Source organism: Drosophila serrata, unplaced genomic scaffold (assembly GCF_035046125.1).
Source record: "Drosophila serrata isolate PLE 108 unplaced genomic scaffold, ASM3504612v1 contig_373, whole genome shotgun sequence".
In the NCBI taxonomy this organism is placed as follows: Eukaryota; Metazoa; Arthropoda; class Insecta; order Diptera; family Drosophilidae; genus Drosophila; species Drosophila serrata.
Window position 1 is genome coordinate 331,515 of NW_028257271.1, and position 17,645 is coordinate 349,159.

Consider the following 17,645-nt stretch of genomic DNA (forward strand, 5'->3'; position numbering starts at 1 on the left):
ATCTCCATCCATGATGATGCTCCTGCCTGGGTCACAGCTTCCAATGCATTGTCCACTATCACTCGTTTGATAGCGCCGTAAATTATGTAAGCTTGCCAAGCATCTTGTGTTCGGTAGAGGGTCAACAACTGATCAACTTGGTTGATGAACATTGATAGCTTTCTTGGTGTGCCATCGTAATAGTGCAGCTCCTTGATTTGGTTCAGCAAATGATTTAAGTGAAGTTCGGAGAGTTGTGCCACTGTTGCCATTTTTAGTTTTGGTATGTTTTGTTTTGAATTTTCTTTCCGACCGCACGAGATTTTCGTTTAAAATACTACTTGCACGTAGATTCTTTAGCGGATCAACTTTTGAATCATTGTTTTAATTCGTTGGTCTAGATAGCTAGTTGTATAGAGTATCCTTAAATTTGACCAGTATTTAAACCCAATTTATTACAAGAAATTTTTATGTGAAGAACACCGACCGAATAATTTCGTGTCTCAAACTGAACTCAACTAATTGAACTGGGATGGCAAACCATCAAGCCTCGGTTTCGAGCTTTTGTGGATCATGATGGATTTCGAAAGATTCTAAAAGAGAGCTTAATTGATTCTTTAATTTCTCTTGGATACAAGTGCTCTTTTGAAATTTGATAATTTTGTTTTCGAGCTAACGAGTCCGAACTTTGAGCGTGTGACCGCCACAAATAGGAAAGGATGTTTAGACAATGTTCACGTCAGAGGGCCCTTCGCGGCGCCGCCTCTGTCCGCCGAGCCTCCAAAGCTTTGGCCGCTCTTGCACTCCCGCAAGTCGGCTCTTCGCGCACTGCTTATCGGGCTAGTCTAAGCGCCCCCGCGCCCACTCTTCGATGTTCGCGAACGCCCGCTCCTGAGTTCCCGAGCTTCGCTCGCTGCTAAGCGAGCTGAGGGACGGCTAGTTCGCGCTCCACTTCTCGGGCCCGCTCTCGCACTGTTAAGCGTAGCTTATCGGTTGGGAGCGCAGCCTTTACATTTAAGCTTTTTAGTCTTATGTATGCAGCGCAATAAAGCTGACCATTTGATTTGCCCACGACGCCCCCGTCTTTTACTTTTCACCTTCGCTTGCGACGTGGGAATTTCCATTGGGCTACATTTGACAAGACAGGATCTTCAGCGGCAGGATCGCCCCCCTACAAACATGGTCCTTCGAGCCGGATAAGGATATCCTTCCGTCCCTTCACCAGCAGTTCCCGGTGATTTTTCCGCTGAGATAAGTATATGCTTGATTCCGTCTTGTTCTCGCTGCCGGTCTTAGACAGTGGGCCGAACATTTAATTTCGGTCGCACCGCTGCAAAATTTATTGGTTTTCGTTCGTGTCAACTCCCCGTCCGAGTTTTCCTGACACCACGGTAGTGAGAAATTCCACTTTTCTATTCGCCTCCGAACTTCGAAATTTTCCATCCCTGTCCGTTTTGTGTGCGCCGCCATCCTCCTCGCCGTCTCTTCGATTCCCCGTTGTTCATCCACTTGCCAACGGTCGAGGCCTATGTGCAGCCACATACACACACACGCATTCTAAACTTGTGCTAATATTTCCGTGCAAAAAAAGTTCTCCGTGAACAGTGAAATTGTGTTTCAAAAAGAAAGGCATAATTAATATTGGCCAGCCGGTGTGCGCTTGTTTCGGGAATTCACCCTGATCGCCGAACAGTCTGCCGCTGTCACGAAATTTTTTGTATGCTGTATCCATACACATTTTTCTGTTCGCACAATTCAATACAGTCCACTTCTCGACGCTCCACTGTGCCAATACAAAGCCTAAAGTTTTTCAAGAAACAAATTTCGTCAGCCAAGGATTTAAAATAATCCGAATTTTATAAATCCTATTTTTTATTTATATCAAATTACCATACATATATTGGGCAAGCTTCGCGCTATTCTGCGCTGAGCAACGATTTCCACAATTATTTACATAAATACATATATATTGGGCAAGCTTTGCGCTATTCTGCGCTGAGCATCCAAGTTATTACATACATATATGCACAAGCCCGCATAAGGGCAAGTAATTATTTGTAATCTTTTTTTCGTCTCCTCTTTGTGCCTAGAGCGTGTACAAGCACCTGCACTTATACATTCCACAGCCGAACAGTGCCGACGAGACAAAATCCGCCACCTACAATTTGAAGGAAATTTCGTGAACCAAAAATTTAGAATTATCCGAATTTTATTTATCCTATTTTCATTCAGATGAAAGAAATACAAATTTACACACATACCTCCATACATACAAGCTTCGCGCTATTCTGCGCTGAGCATCGATTTTCACAATCTACATACATAGCAGCCAAACTCAATCTCAAACAAAAGCCAAGGGTTTATTTCGACCATTTCATCCGTGATCAATAAATTTGGCAACAATTAATTATTTCCGACCAATACGTTCCTAAATCCGTATTTAATTTATTACGGGATCCATCCACATTTCGTTACCAATTTTCTAAGCAAAATGTAAACAAACCTCCATGTCCGAAATATATTGAATATTAAGAGAAAATACAAGGATTTCAATTTGCAAATTCACTACTATTCAATACTAGCTCGCACTACCACTCATATATATATATATATATATATATATATATATTCCAAAATACAAAAGAATTGTAATTTTAAATAAAAATTATTCCTGTACTTTAATTACGGCCGATTCCGTCAATCCGTTTGGGAAGATCCCAGTCCGCATTTCCGCGACCCTCCCCGATTAACTTTAAATCCACTGCTCGACCACAAAAATGGCTCAAACCGCCATCGACATTGCGTTGAGGAAGTTTATTGCCACGACAGACCATGTGAGTCAATTCGCGGCAAAGATCCAACCTCTAGACGCCCCAGAAACCACCCAGCCCTCTCCGTCCACGTGTAAAGTGCGTCGCGACCAAATCCGGGCTTTGTGGGAAAAGGTGGAGAAGAGTTACGAGAGCTGCTCCGAACTGCTCTCCGTGTCTGACGACGGCGCGGACACTTCAACGGTGTTAGAAGCTAAGTATAGCTACTGCTACTCCGTTTATTCCAGGTGTGTGGCCCAGCTGCAGGAGATAATAGAAAGGGGCGCGGCCCAGTCACCTCTGGCTTCCAGCAGTGGCCACACACCCCCTTCCACCGGTTGTCGTTTACCACCGGTAGACACCGAGGTGTTTGCGGGCGACTATCTTCGTTGGCCCACGTTCAGAGACCTTTTCACGGCGGTTTATATTCACAACTCGCGTCTCACCCCGGTGGAGAAATTGTTACACCTCCTATCCAAGACAACTGGCGAAGCGCACGCCATTGTTTCCAAAGCCCCGCTCACCAATGAGGGGTTCGTCGCAGCTTGGCAAAGCCTCACCGACCGCTTCGAGAACCGGCCGTTGTTGGTCAACAGCCAGTTGAAAATCCTCTTCAACATCCAGGCTGTCCCTCAAGAATCGGGAGTCGCGCTAAAAGACCGGCAAGGCACCATCCAAAGCTGCCTGACCGCCCTAGAGATGTCCTCCATTCAAGTTGAGGCTTGGGATAGTCTTTTGGTGTATATGGTTTCCTCAAAGCTTCCCGAAGTAACCCTTTCTCTGTGGGAACAATCTATCCACAATAAGGACAAAATTCCAACTTGGAACGAGCTAGACGCGTTTCTGACCGAGCGCCATCGTACGCTGGAGGCCATCGACGACGTTACGCCTACCAGCTCACAGCATTTTCCGCCAAAGTTGGCGACTCCGAGGGCCCCAGCGTCCCGGCTTTATTCTTCCGACTTCAGAGTGACTCCAACACCCAGACCCAGAAGGTGTGACCTATGTTCCAGGGAAAACCACCCCCTGCGAAGATGTCCCCGTTTCCTTAAAATGACCGTAGTCGAGAGGTCAAATATCATCCGAAGAAAGCAACTCTGCTTGAATTGTTTGGCACGAGGCCAGAAACTTTTCCTCCAGTGTTCAGATTGCTCCTGAACCTTCCAACCCAGTAACTGCACCGATCCAAAGGATATCCGCGTTCTCCACACGAATCACTTCTTCCAACGCCTTAAATTGCTGGGTACCCTACGACATCAAGAGCAGACGTTCCCGAGGTATTTTATCCTACCCATGCCGAGTCTGCAGCGGAGTCCATCCGCTTCGAAAATGCCACAAGTTCCTTAGGCTTAGTGCTGAGAAGAGGCTCAGCGCGGTGTCCACCAACCGCTACTGTTCGAACTGTTTGGCCCACGAACATTCCCAGGGCAAGTGCCGCAGTGGTGACCGATGCAAGACGTGCAATCAGCTTCACCACACGCTCCTGCATATGCCTGGATGTCCAGTTCCCGCACCCCGATCGCAGCATCGGATGACTCCGTGCTCCCAATTCGCGTTATTTACTGACCAATCTTCTGAATGATATACTTTTTCCAGTCCGCTTCCAGAAGATGCCACCGCTTCGCACCACGCGAACGCGAACGAGGTTGCCACCGAACTTCATCCGCTACCGACGTCGACGGCACCTCTACCATCCTGCGCCTCCCCCCGACACTCCTCAGCCACTCCACGGCTTTCGTCCACCGCTCCTCAACTGCACTCCGGTGCGCATAGGCAATTTCCGCCGCAAGCCAGGAAACCCTGCAGAACGCGGCAGCGCTTATACAGGACGAATATGTTGCAACCCGAGTGATTGCAAGGGGGGGGGAGAATGTTCACGTCAGAAGGCCCTTCGCGGCGGCCGCGGCGCCGCCTCTGTCCGCCGAGCCTCCAAAGCTTTGGCCGCTCTTGCACTCCCGCAAGTCGGCTCTTCGCGCACTGCTTATCGGGCTAGTCTAAGCGCCCCCGCGCCCACTCTTCGATGTTCGCGAACGCCCGCTCCCGAGTTCCCGAGCTTCGCTCGCTGCTAAGCGAGCTGAGGGACGGCTAGTTCGCGCTCCACTTCTCGGGCCCGCTCTCGCACTGTTAAGCGTAGCTTATCGGTTGGGAGCGCAGCCCTTACATTTAAGCTTTTTAGTCTTATGTATGCAGCGCAATAAAGCTGACCATTTGATTTGCCCACCACGCCCCCGTCTTTCACTTTTCACCTTCGCTTGCGACGTGGGAATTTCCATTGGGCTACATTTGACAAGACAGGATCTTCAGCGGCAGGATCGCCCCCCTACAAACAAAATTGTTTAGTCTACTACTGGGGACTTGTGTTTTTTCTACTGTCAGACTCGTGTGGAGTTGTGGTGTCCGATGACTGTATGGTTATCATTCGATGATGATTCATAGGTTTAGATATGTGGAATAAGTAGGCATGTGCTAAAATCTATGGGACTGTGAATATGTCACTATATACATAATTATATTTGCGTTGCGCAGTAAGCAAAGCGATTCTCTCATTTTTATCGTCATCTGCCAGAATTACAGTATTTATGCAGGAATTTCCATACACTAGGCGTTAAAAACCTGAATTCGGATTTCCCGAAGAATCATCCGGGAATCTGCCAGGAATCGTTCCAGGAATTTGTCGTGAATTTTGACACGAATTCCCTCTGAATCAGAAGGGAATTTAGAACTGGACTCTGAGTGGAATCAGCCAGAAATTCCAGACGGAATCAGGCAGTAATCGTAAAGGAATTCAGAGCAGAATCAGATAGAAATCCTAGAGGAAAATGTGTATATAATTTATTTTTTTAATATATTTATTTATCTAAACTTTATAATTTGTTCAATGATTACCACAATTTTTCTTAGCACGTTTTCATGCATTTCCCCTAAACATATGTACGGGGTCTTTCCTTACGGCTGTTGCCCCGTCAATAATTAGAATACATATGTATGTAGTATGTGTATATGTACATTTGTATGTTAGAATCAAATCCACAATATTTTCCATAAATATACCAATTATATATAAAACCAATTCTAGAAATATGACTTTCCCGTTCACTCCGTTTAGGTTAAAACATCGTCCAGGCTTAAAAGCAATTCTGCAAATGAATTTTTTAATTGAATACAATACTCTTACCTTTGATCAATATTTTATAAATTACAATGCAAAACACTTGTGTCAGAGCTGTGAAAAAATCGATTTCAACAACGAGACTATCGAAAAATTTTGTTTTCGGTAAATAATATTTGTCTTTACCACACTTTAATATCGGAACCACTGCTCCAAATCCCTTCGAAAACAAAACAACAAATATGAAGTGAGAACATCGGCAGTAGCCGAACTACATAGGTAGAATTTTCATTGCCTACTTTTTTGCGGAGTTCTCTAAGCTGCACTATGTGGAATTTGACCCGTTTCGTGAACAAAATTAAAATTTTTGAAATTAAGAAAATTTTTTACTGCAGGCTCCTTATACAAGGATGGTTATGACTATAGGAAGGTATTTTAGAAAAGTGGGCGTGTCAACGACCCCCTCCGCCCACAGAAATCGAAAAAAAATCGAATATTAAAAGCAATTTTCAAATCAGAGACCCCAATTTTGGAGCACAGAATTTTCTTTCTTTCTTTCTTATTTTAAATGTGTCCTGCAAATTTGGTTCAGATCGGATAATAAATATAGAAGTTATTAAAGAAGAACATTTTTTTTTTTTGGTTTTATTATTCTACATATTAATTATTAACTTCATCATTGTCATCAATTTCATTATTATTATAAAAAAAAATATGTATTGTCGTCTTCCTTTACGTCTATATTAGTTTTAACGGTTAACAAAACCTTATATTCTGCGGAGTTTGATTGTTCCACAATATATTTAAGGAGGAATTTAACCTCCCTTGTCTACGCCACACTACTAGCAGTTCTCCATTTCTGACCAAGATGTTGCTTCCGAATAATTCAAATTAGGCAAAAAACCGCAAAAAACGCACAATGAGCTTATATATTTTGAATTCAGAATTGACAAACCTACAACATGTAATTTGTCATGATGGTCAAGACTAAGAGAATTTTTCATTTTCTAAAATAAGTTAAAAAAAAAAATCGATGTCAAAAATGCGAAAACGCAAATAATGTTGTTGTTATCTAAAAAAGGCATAAAAAATGGCATGTTTTGTTTTGATGCCAATCTCTTAAACCAAAGCATTTTGCTTTGACTTTTGGCTTCTAATATGACATAAAAAACCCAAAGAGTCAATATGAAATGCTAAAGGACATATGCGATTACCAATAGTCGTACAGTTTTAATTTAAATTATCGCTTTCCAAAGTGTCGTGTGCGACCGGGAGTAAAATTGAATTTAAAAAATAACTACTTAATATTTTAAAATCAAACAAAATACGTTATTAAGAGAATTCATTACGTAATTCATTAAAATTTATTGTACTACAATTTTTCATCACGTTTCGCTGAAATCAGAGCTTAAACTGTTTTTTTTCAAATGTAACTTCTATTTTTGTCGCGTGCGAACGCAGTACATTTTAGTGAATATCTTGAAAACAAACAAGGGTTCAAAATCGACCTTAGCACCAATTATAGTGCTAACCAAGACCTATACGATTCAATTTTTATAAATTTAAAATTAAGTCTTGGCACATGTGTTTAGTTTAGTTTAGTTTGAATGCGTATGAATGTCGCATTCGATACTAGAGAATTTCCCATATACAAATTTTTAGAAAAATACGAACGCAACACGGAGCATTTTAGTATCAACATATAGTAATAACCTGAAGAATTAATATTCAGTTTGAATTTGGTTATTTAATGATTTTTTGTCAGAGATATGCCAATTTGAAACTGCACCTCAAAGTCAACCTTTTAGGCAGCGTGGTGTTCGCTTGCAACAGCTGACTTTAACAGCTGTTATTTTAACATTGAACTGTTAAGTTAACATTTTAGGTATGTAACATATCAGCTTGATATTATTGAAAATACGGAAATTTGAATACTTGCGAAAAATGAGTTTTGGCCATTGAGCTGTACCCATGGGATTTGTTTTTGTCTTTCGAACATGACAACAGGAATCGGACAGGAATGGAATTTTGGTACAGGAGGGTGGTTTAATAGAATATGTGTTTGATAAAAAGACCTTCTAAGATTGACTGAAATTGTAAACTCAGAACTGACTTATCAAATTAATTGGAATATACAGTCAGCACACAATTTATTCGGCCGCTCCGTATTACAAAGTTCAGAGGACTGTTTGGGTGAACTATGAGAATGAAATCGAATGGAAAATCGGAATCTGCATTGCTTGCAGGTTTCGCGTGACTGCTGAGGTTGCTAGCTTCGATCAGTTCCTCCGAATTCCATGCTCAGCGTTCATGCACACAGTATATGGGTTAATGAACATTCATCTGTTTGGTTTGGGGGGCGGCGGAAAAATGTATGCAGTAACTCGAGCTCTTAATGAGTATTTTTAAGTTGTTATTGAGAGAGCGAAAAGTTCTGATCGGAAATCCTGACGAAAACAAAAATTAAAATAATTTAAATATTTGAGCTCAACGAAAGAGCAGGCGTGCGGAGTATATACGGTTATGTTCAAGAGTAGATCGAAAAAGGGTAAGGTTGGGTTAGGTTGGACCGGACAACCCTCGTGGGTTGTTTATATCTTGCAGGTTGTGTAGTTCCCCCTGCTTGTGGCTCGTGGGTCTGCCCGACTCTTTAGCTCGTTTTAAAGCGTTTTTAGGGAAACAGGTTATGGTTCTATTATGTCACTCGTTGTAAGCTTTCGCACTGTGGTGAAAAATTAGGTGATCGAATTTTGATTCATTCTTAAGTTAGGTAAGGATAACTTTCGGTATATGAAATTAAACCTTTTATCTTACTTTCTTAATAATCATGTGCACCATCCGGCGCTTTGATACAATGGTATTCCCTGTATTTGAGCATAACAGCGCTAAATTAAAACTGTATAACGGATCACACATTTTAGGTATAAATCGTACCCAATTTGTCTTCTCACTATTCGCGATTGCCTTTATTATACCCTTCCAGGGTATTATAATTTCAGTCAGGAGTTTGCAACGCAGTGAAGGAGGCACCTCCGACCATATAAAGTATATATACATTCCTGATCAGGATCAATAGCTGAGTCGATCTAGCCATGTCCGTCTGTCCGTCTGTCCGTCTGTCCGTCTGTCCTTCTGTCGGTCTGTCCGTTTCTACGCAAACTAGTCTCTCAGTTTTGAAGCTATCTGAATGAAACTTTGCAGAAAATTTTTACAAATAAAAATAACATTTTCAGTTTTCAACGGAATCTAAACAAATTTGAGATATAGCGTATTTCGTATTACTCTAAAATTTTGTGTACAATTTTATGAAAATCGGACTACTATATCATATAGCTCTCATAGGAACGATCGACAAATGAATATAATTAAAAATTATAGCTTTTTAGTTTTTAACACATTTTCATCAAATTTGAGAATAGCCATTTTATTATAGTCTTAAATTTTGTGTCAAATTTTATGACAACTACATATATCATATAGGTGCCATACAAACAATCGTTAGATGTTGAGGAAAAATGCAAAACTGTGAATGTAAAACTGAAAATAAAGTTTGTATAGGTGAATGAAATGAAAGCAGGTATTACTTCATTGCTTTAGAAATATAAATATAAACATGTATCCAAAAGATTTGTTATTGTTGATCTTCGCTTAATAAAACCATGTTGACATGGAGAAATAACTGATTTACAAAGGTACTGCAAGTGAGGAGTGATTATATTTTCGAAGAGTTTAGGGAAGGCCGACAACTTGGAGATTCCTCTATAATTGCTGGCATCCAATTTGCTACCGTTTTTGTGGAGGGAAATAATAAACGATTCTTTCCAAATAATTAAGAAGTGGGAGGTTTCTAATGATAAGGTGAACAATTTCACCAATTTCTGTCAAGTCTTTAATGAAACCTCTAATTATTGTAGCAGTGTAACAATATTATATTATTTATGAATCTTTTAAATTATTATGTGAAATTATTGATAACCCAAATCTTAAGTTTTCCATCCTAGGGGCAAACAGGCAATAGGCCAACACGTTTTTAGGCAGCGGCTGCTATCCTTCTAAAATCCCCCTAACGATCATCAGATCCAAGAAAAATATTTGTACTAAAACGGCCCTCAAAACTTTTCTTATAATAAAAATAGGTAAAAAAAAACTTTTTAAGTTAAACGGTTTTATGTTAAACATACATTGCAATGTTTAAGATAAATGTAATAATAAAATAGATACAGTCATGGGAATTATTAACATATGCAGAGACTAGACTAAAATAAAACCGTAGGGAACTTCAATTGTCTACAATCGTTGATTAAAATGATTGTTTTGTAATATTACACTATAATTAGGCAGTTGTTCAACCGACAACGATGGACGTGTGATAAGTAGGGCTAGACTGTGGAAACAAGCTAGCAAGCTCGATTATAAGCGAGTTTTAGGGTTTCATAGTGGTGAGCGAGTAGTACTTTTATCATATGTTTTGTCGATTAAACGACGATTCCTCGCCAGCCAGCAGTGTGAATGTCCAACGATAAACTAGTTGAGACATCTCTTTTATTTACATGGAGTGTATAACTATTGGAATTTCCATGAACAAGAAAATAGTAAGTAATTTCCTCACCGTCTGCGGGCCAACTGCCTAACGACGAATAAAACGATTCTTCTATCGCACATTAAGTCGATAATTTATAGACAATTGACGTGCCCCATGGTTTTATTTTATTCTAGTCTATGAATATGTTTATAATTCCCACGAATGTATCTATTTTATTATTTTTTGGTTTTTTGTACATTTATCTTAAACATTGCAATGTATGTTTAACATAAAACCGTTTAACTTAAAAAGTTTTTTTTACCTATTTTTTTTTTCTAATTTTTAGTTTTTATTTCGCATTCTGTTTAATTCATTTAGTGCTTCATTATTGCAAGGTTTCTTGCCCGTTAGTTTATTGCAGTCCAACTCCTCTGTACGTAGTCCCTGCAAAGATCTTACTCTACTAACTCTGCATTTTATGTATTGTAGAAGCCCATGATAGTATTAAAGGCAACATTCTTCTTTCAGCCGTCCCGTAATTGTTCTTAGCTGGAAACTGTATGGCTTTCGGGTGTATCAGATGTACTCAGTCTCTTGCGAAATGAATTCGGACGGAGGTACATCTGTTGCATACAAGGCTATGTACAACAAGATGCGCCTGAGTCTTGAGGGGAAAACGCTAACGACATATCATTTTTATCCACCGTAATTCCATACAGTTCTCGGCGCGTTTTAACCTTTCACCTTAACTTGGGTGGTTTACCGCTAACGACGTATCATATTTAGGCACCCTAACGCCACACAGTCCTCAACACGATACAAAATTTTTACTTGGGTGGTGGATTCAGGCTGGATTAATCAGATACCTAAATTACAGATTTAATTTCTAAATTTAAATCTTATTATTATACGCCATTTAGTGGCTGCGCCCATCTTAAATATTGAGGTTGTATAGTGCACTGTATTCTTCTTGCCAAGCCCTTTTATGTGATACCCATATTGGTGGGATTGATAAACAATTGATATCAGCCATTTGGTAGTAGCGGCCATCTTAGATTTCAATTTTGCATAGTAAATTGTATTCTACTTGTTGAGACCTTTTATTTGATACCCATGTTGATGGGATTGATAAAACCTAAGTTATCGCCATTTTGTAGCGGCGGCCATCTTGAATTTATAATGATAATGAATAAATATAATTGTCACCAAAATCCAAAGTGTATACAAAATTTCAGATTAATCGGTTGACTGGAAGAGGGTGAAATTTGAATTACTAAATTTGACCCAAGAACAAATAAAACAAACGGGGTGAATAAAACCGTTTGAAAAATACAAGTCATAGAGTTTTTTGTGGGTAAGATCCCTTGATATTGATTTCTTTGTCCTTCTGAAGCATGCTATGTTATCCGACCCAAAAAAAAAATATTTAAGTCAACAGGGTCACCTGAGTTTACAAAACATGAGAATTTTAGTAACGTAATTAACAGAATTTATAAATTTGTAATCCCAGGATGTCGTTACAACTTAGTAACCACTAAATTTCTGTTTATTTACAGGCGAAACAATAAAACGGGCTGAGGATGAACATATTCCAATAGTACAATCAATATTGGAGAAATGTATGAAAAAAGAGTCTTTGTTAAATGAACTTTATCTTCAATTAATTAAGCAGACAACGGATCATCCAGATGTTAACTCAAGAATAAATTTAAAAAACTGGGCGCTTTTATCCGTTGTATGCAGTATTATTTTACCATCCTTGAAATCTATTCGAAAGTACCTAATTGCTCATTTAAAACGATGCGCTAGTGATTATTTATCTGAGGAGGGTAAATACGCAAGATTTGCCGAAAACGTAAGTACTGAGCCAGTAATACCACAAATACTGATTAATGTCGAATTTTGTTGATATGAAATATATATATCTCAAAGTATAAAATAGTCAACTCAATTTTCTTACTTGTACTTTTGTCTCGCTGTTCTGTTAAAAGAAAGGAAGCTAACTTCGGCACGCCGATAGAACTTCAATGACTAGGAATCAATACAATATAAATTATATATATTTATGTTAAAAAACAAGAAAGTAATACCTGCTTTCATTTCATTCACCTATACATATTATATTTACAGTTTTACATTCACAGATTTGCATTTTTCCTATATATCTAACGATCGTTCCTATGGGAGCTCTATGATAAAGTAGCCCGATTTTCATAAAATTGTACGCAAAATTGTAGAATATTATAGAATCGGGATAGTTTTGGAAATTAACTGGGTTTTTCGATTTTGAAGGTGCTGTAGTGTCGAATAAATTGGATTTGGATTTAGATCATACATGGGCACGCCTCGGCTCCTAAAGCTCGTGTGGCTCATTCCGTTATGTTTTGCAATAGAACATTGCCTGTCGGCAGAGGCCTCAGCGCACATCTACACAAAAACAAAATACATGTTTTTTTTTTGAAAACCTGGAAGTCAGTGCTTGCTCGAGAACACAAAAACAAAATAAATGTAATTTTTTGTCGAGAAAACCTGCAACTCATTGGTTAATTTGCGACGGTGGTTGTTGTTGTTTAAATTTGATGTCTGGCTCATTCCGTTATTTTTCGTGCCCATGAATGATTTAGACAATCATACAGAAAAGTCAGACGAACTTAGTTTCGCAAAACCTCACTGTACGACTGGCAGCAATAATGTACACTCGATAATGAAAACACGGGTAATTAGAGTTAAGTCTATCACTGAGCTGTAGGAGAGGTTGTGTGACTAAATTTGCTAGCCATTGTTTAATCAAAAGGTTCCCGCTTAAAAAGATATTTTTCAAATCCGCTCCCTATAGCATCTTGTAAACTATTGTCCCAAATGTTTAATTTTTCGTGTTAAAGTTACCGAGACGAACTGAGCTTTTAAAATGGAAGTTATTCTGTCCTGTAGGGCCAAGAAGGGGGCGGATTAATCTGTTGACACGATAATAAAAAACAACGTGAACTTTTCGGGAAATTGCGCCGATGAAGGTGAATTATAATTAATAACTTAAAACGTAAACCTAGATTTGGGCGAGCGGGGTGAAAGCTCTTTGAACTAATAGAAAAGGAGAGAGAGCATGCACTCATACAAATTTTAACCTGAAATCGCCATGAAAAGCCACTTTTCGCCCGTACATTTAGAAATTCGCCATTAAAATGGATCCCAAGGCAAGTCGCCCTAAATTTGAGAAATTCCAGTATTTTGCACAATTATGTTATAATATATATATTATAAACTAACTTCGGCACGCTAAAGATTATATACCTTTGCAGATAGAACATGGATGACTAGGACTCAATATAAATTTTATATATTAATGTAAAAAAAAAAAACAATGAAGTAATGCCTGATTTCATTTCATTTTCCTATACATATTATATTTACAGTTTTTCATTAATAGTTTTGCATTATCCTATATAACGATCGTTTGAATGGCAGCTATATGATAGAGTCGTCCACTCTTCATAAAATTAAAATCCGAATTCTAAAATAATATAACAGGGCAATAACTCAAATTTTATGAAAATCTATTGAAAACTGAAAAAGTTATAATTTTTTATGGTATAGTAGTCCGATTTTCATAAAATCGACTAGTTTGCGTAGAAATGTACAGAGGGACAGAAACACAGACGGACACAAGCACAGACGGACATACAGACATAAATATATCGACTCGGCTTTTGATGCTGAACAAGAATATATACCTTTGATATAGTCGGATATGACTTCAAACGTTTTGCGAACATCTGAATAATATTATACTACACTGCAACGGTATAAAAATCACCGAAAATCTAACGAAATTCCATGTTCACGTTATCTAGGTTAAAGTCCCACCTATTTTTAACATCATTTCTGAAAATTCATGTATTTATTGAACAGAAATAACTTACATTTAACTTATTATTATATTTAACTTTTGTGTAACTTTAACTAGTACGCAAAAAACTTTTGAATGTAATAGCATTCAACTCCCAATGCAAAGAGAATTAAGAAAAGACATGCAATACCGAAGTAAGAAAATTGTAGCGCCTGCCAGGGTATAGCCGGCAAAATCCATTTTCATCCCTCTCTAATCTGCCGGACTGCAGCTCCTGCAGCGTATAGGAAAACATTTAAGCAAACCAGCAGTGGGTGATGTGGATCATTAAATGATGGTAATACGGCTAGAAAAAATTAAACAAACTTTAAGGTGTGCAATATTTTAGCATGGCGGAAGCTTTGTACTGGACAGTTCACAAAGTTGTTGTCCACGGTCCTGAAATTATTAGTTATACGCTCGATTCGATAAGAGAGTTATCTAGTTATCTAGTCTTAGAAGCTGTCAAATCCAAAAATAAAGATAAACCAACATTTAGAAAGTATCATAATAGTATAATTGGGAAAGCTAATTCCGGCACGCTGAAGTTTGTATACCCTTTCAGATTTGTAACGAAGTGCTCAGGCCGGGGTAGATCTCAGTCGCAACCAAGGAAGAATATTTGTATAGATAGGAGAATAGGCGAGTATGGGTGTGGCGGTGTGGCAAGGGCGAAAGCAAGGGGATAGTGCGTCTTGCGGAGAATGCGAAAACGGGGTCGACTCCGTCTGGGCGCGCAGGCTATCTGGCGGTTGGCACTGATTCCGAGGTTGGGCTGGACAAGGAAGCTAACTACGGGGCGTTTCGCGATAAATGGACTGACTCAGGCTGATCGGCAATGGAATTCCAAGTGTAGGAACACAAGTCAAGGGAAAGCGGGGAAGGTCTTGACTTCTTTAAATTTCGCGAATGGTAGTGCCAAAACGCGAGACTCGCAGCGTCGAGGGAGAGAGAGGGACAAGAAGATATAGCCACACACCCATGAAAAAATTAATTATTTAAAATGTGTAGTATAAGTACTAACGGTATCGATCGATGGCTGCCAAGAAGGCCTTGGCACGGCGTGGTTGTACTTTTCACTGGGTGTTTATTCTCTTTACTCTTTGTCTTCTGCGCTTGGGCAGGCACGTCTGTAATCGTTGTTGATCGGCGGCGCAAAAGGTCGGAAATATTGATCTTGTTAGAGATCGTACTACGCGCGAGCTTTCAGGCTCTGCGAACGATCTGGATTGATAATCCTATCGCTGGTATGAGACTTGGCTTACTTTTTTGTTCATACATATGTTTAATTCAACCAGCGCACCTGTCATTGTTTCGCTGAAAACGTCAGAATAGGGTCCTGATACTAGCAGTACTACGTCATCTGCGTATGCAACTGCTTTGACTCCACTCATATTGAGATCTTCTAATATGGCGTTCATGTTTATAAGCTAGAGTAGGGGCGCCAAAACCCCGCCCTGAGGTGTGCCTTTCTTCACAGTCCGCGTGAGGTGAGTGCCTTTCAGTTCGGCTCTGATCGTCCTTAAGCATAACCCCGATCCACTCTCTGATGTCTCTCTCAATACCTATCAAGTTGAGGGAGCAGAGGATGGAGTCGGGGTTCACGGTTTTGAACGCGCCTTCGATGTCTATGAAGGTGGTCATCGTGTATTGCTTGTGTTGTAATGTCTTCTGGGCCCGGGCTTTTGTACTTGTCAAAAGAATCTATTGCCCACTGGATTCGCTCCGTGGTAATGATGTCTTTCGTTGGCGTGTCTGTTTGAGTGTTCTTTTCCTACTCGGGTTCCGAGTTCTCTCGTAGGTTCCCTTGGAAGTGAGTGTCAACTAGTAGCTCAAGTGACTCTTCTATTGCAGTGCCGTCTGCTCTGCTGATAAGGGTGAGGCTTGTGTGCCCTTTGGCAAGAATCTTGCTTAATAGGCCAGCGACTTGCTTGTCGCTGGTCCAAGGCTCCTGTACCAGACCGATGTCGATATTCTTCTTCCTTAGAAGGCTCGTGAGATTCGCTGAACCGTGAAAGCTCCGCTTTAGGTTAATCTGCACGATTTTCGATATCTAGTTAGTTATTTCGTTAGTTGAGGTGGTATCATGTGATTTGTCGCAGATGACCATGTTTGTCGCTCTTGTCTTGCCCTGTGAGTCATTCACCCTCTTAGGTGCGCTCTCGCTTACTTCCTGTGTTCGATTGCGCTTTGCCAGTAAGGGCTGAAATGCCGCTGGGTTCGCCGTTTTGTAGGCCTCGTGTTCCGCGATCTCCTCGGCATCTCGAGGGTTGGTCTTGCCCTCAGCCTTATTCTGTTTTATCTTACCGAGAACGAAACGGGCTCTGTTGACCTTTGCTCGCTTTTAATATTGTGTAAGTTTAGATAGTTCTGTGGTGGTGCCTGAGCCCCACCTGTGTGGTTAGATTGGGGATTGGGATTGCTCTGTTTTCCAATCTCGACTCCTCTTCGTCGGTCTCCGATACTAAATGAGATGCCGCGACCAATATCGGCCTCAAAATCTCCTTCTTGTCCATCTTTGACTGTGTTTAGGGTTTATCCTCTCCCGGCAGTTCCGAAGCTCGCCGTTGTGGTTCCATTTTTCATTCACGTTCGCCCACTTTGCTCGACCTGGCAAGCGCACCGGACCAAATTAATTAATTTAATTTGACAGCGCTCTTTCTGTTTTGTAGCATCCTATATATATCCTTGACCAGAACCAGTCCAGTGAGCAGGGCGACACAATCGAAACGGGGTTTCGTGTATGTGTGAACGCTTGCGGTTATTATAAAGGAAATTCGGCCGACTGAGGTGATAGTCGATGAAGCTGAAAATTACGCGCTAAGGCAGAGGTGCGGCATATCTGTGTCGGCGGACTATTGCCAATGAGATGACCCTTGCCAAGGCAATTATTGCCTGGCAAACGAACGCAACGAGTGCGGATGCATTATCGATAAGGCTGGGCCACTACTGACCATTTGTTTTGGCGGCAGTTAGCGATGCAAAGAGCGATGATATTGTGTCCAATAATACGAGAGATAGGTTAGTTATAAAACTTGGAGAATGGGACTGTTGCAACGGAAGCCCCTTGAGTATAACCGGCTGATGATACAAGCTAAGGAACACAAAAAAAAACTTGCACAAGTCAGGTAACGGTCAAAAAAATGTTTCTTCACGTTCTCGAGGCGATACATAATTTCAGGTCGTTATTTTCAATTTCTTCTTCTCCTATGTTCCACTCATTCGTTCATATGAGTTGGCAGCATAAGTATGAAATATATTATGTTAACTAACATTCAAAATGCAATGAATTCCATTATAAACGAAAATCTAATTATTTGGTTTTGACCCAACAGTAGTATT

General features: G+C 40.1%; 1 protein-coding gene across 1 annotated transcript in view; it reads left to right on the forward strand.

Moving 5' to 3' along the window:
* The window catches only part of LOC110185378 (uncharacterized), a 348,293-nt gene that overhangs the window by 328,148 nt on the left and 2,500 nt on the right, over positions 1 to 17,645 (forward strand). Inside the window, exon 10 of the mRNA XM_086839423.1 lies at positions 11,977 to 12,275. The gene's annotated coding sequence lies outside the window, so the exon portion shown is untranslated. The remainder of the gene's footprint in view (positions 1 to 11,976; positions 12,276 to 17,645) is intronic.